Source organism: Elgaria multicarinata, chromosome 5 (genome assembly GCF_023053635.1).
Source record: "Elgaria multicarinata webbii isolate HBS135686 ecotype San Diego chromosome 5, rElgMul1.1.pri, whole genome shotgun sequence".
Taxonomy (NCBI): domain Eukaryota; kingdom Metazoa; phylum Chordata; class Lepidosauria; order Squamata; family Anguidae; genus Elgaria; species Elgaria multicarinata.
The window spans coordinates 12,240,282-12,242,589 of record NC_086175.1 but is presented as its reverse complement, the minus strand read 5'-3'; positions in this window follow the sequence as shown (position 1 = coordinate 12,242,589).

Below are 2,308 nucleotides of genomic sequence, written 5' to 3'. Positions count from 1 at the left end.
AAATTTCCCCCCAAGAAATTCAATAGGGACATAGAAACATAGGAGTCAGGCCAATGGTCCATCTAGCCCAGAATTAGTAGGTTGTTGTTTTTTATTTTTTAAAAAATGATTATTCTGGTGTCAGTTCAACAGTTCAAATCCTGAGGATCAGGTTGCTAAGTGGGTGGTTTGGTCCCCTTTTCCTAACCTGTCAGTGGATAATTTGTGCATGCTTTGACACTGACAGCTCAGGAAGAGGGGACCAGATAGCTCACTTAGCAATCTGATCCTGAAGGACTGAAGTGTTGAACTGACGTGTGTGTGTGTGTGGGGGTGGTGGGTTACCCTGCTTTTACTACACACTTGCCCAAGTCTCAAACAAGTGCTTTTTTATTTAGCTGTTTTAGCCCTTCACCTCCTTTCCCAGCTCCATTTGCAGTAACCGTGGCAGCACTTTCCAAGTGAAGGTGGTGGTGGGATTGACACGTTCTTTGACAAGCATGGAATATTGCTCTGCTGGGCTAAATGAAGTAATGTGTAGAGAGGATGAAACTGACAAGGATATTGACAAGAGGGAAAGTTCTTGTGAATCACAGAGCCTCAATGCTTTCCTCATTTCCTTCCTGGAAAAGGTGAGCAACATTTCCTGAAGCAGCCCTTCAGAAGCCTTCAGGGACATTCATTGGTGTGTGAAGTACATTTCATTAGGGTGTGCACCCAGGGATTTTTTTTTTAAAAAGGCAATCATTGATCATAGAATCATAGAATAGTAGAATTGGACATGGCCCATAAGGCCATCAAGTCCAACCCCCTGCTCAATGCAGGAATCCACCCTAAAGCATACCTGACAGATGCTTGTCCAGCTGCCTCTTGAATGCCTCTAGTGTGGGAGAGCCCACAACCTCCCTAACTGGTTCCATTCTCATACTGCTCTAATAGTCAGGAAGTATTTCCTGATGTCCAGCCAGAACCTGACTTCCTGTAACTCCAGTTATTCCATTTCCTGCACTCTGGGAGGATCAACAAGAGATCCTGGCCCTCCTCTGTGTGACAACCTTTCAAGTATTTGAAGAGTGCTCTCATGTCTCCCCTCAATCTTCTCTTCTCCAGGCTAAACATGCCCAGTTGTTTCAGTCTCTCTTCATAGGGCTTTGTTCCCAGACCCCTGATCATCCTGGTTGCCCTCCTCTGGACATGCTCCAGCTTGTCTGCATCCTTCTTGAAGTGTGGTGCCCAGAACTGGATGCAATATGCAATCATAATGGACATTTTTATTCATTTAGTTATTAAACACTGTAAGCACTGATGCTCTACTCCATGCTTGGCTTGCTTGACCTCAGAAGGGCCATTGCAGGAGGGGCGGGGAGAATGAGGAGACACTTTGTGGACTTATGAGGCAATATTAGCCTTCGGGTTACTCCTCCTGTCCTCTTTGAAGCCCCTAAGAAGAGCTGTGATTTGGAAACTGAAGCTTCAACTTAAAATAAAACAAACATGTCCTCTAAATTTGCTGTTATTTTAGGGAAGAAGCCTGTCCCAGTGTTCCTCTTCCTTTCCCACATGTGTTACTTAGTGTACAGGAGTCTAATGGCTGCTGTTGACATTTTTTTTAAAAAAAAGTTGGATTAAAAAGGGGTGTATGTTGTGAGGAAAAATGAGTGGAAGGAGCGTGAGGAGGACGGGAGGCAGATGTCATCGTCTAAAGGACGCACGCACATCCGTAAGTAGTGAGTAGTGAGCATGTGATAAAATGCTTGTCTGATGAGTCTCTCTCCCTCTCCCTCTCCCTCTCCCTCCCCTCCCCTCCCCTCCTCCACCTTGATTGGGGCTCATTGCATTCGATTCCTCTCTACTTGTTGAAAAAAGAGCTGTTCTTACTTCGCAGAAATGATATGCAGCAATGGGGCAATGCACTGGCTTCCTCTGCAGTGCTGAGGAGGAGGCAGGTCAAGGAGAGTGGGTGGGAGTTGGGGAGAGACCTGGCAGGCCAGATGGGGAAGGCAGACAGGCCAAATCTGTTCCATGGTCCAAAAGTTCCCCAACCCAATGTAAAGTTTAGCATGAGACAAATCCATGAAGGCTAAAGCTCTCAAAGGCTATGAGTGAGTTCAGAGAGGTAGTAGACATGTGATTACTAGATGCTGAAGGACAGGCAATAGGGGATGGTTGCCTCTGGCTCTTTCTTCACCTAAGGATTATCCCAGGGAAATGGAGGGATCGTCCCTGCCTGCTCCCGGGATCCCCCGTGTGTCATTTGGATGCACAGGGATGATCCTGGGATGATCCAGGGGGGAAAGGCAGGTGTAGAACCAGCCTCAGTCTCACTCTT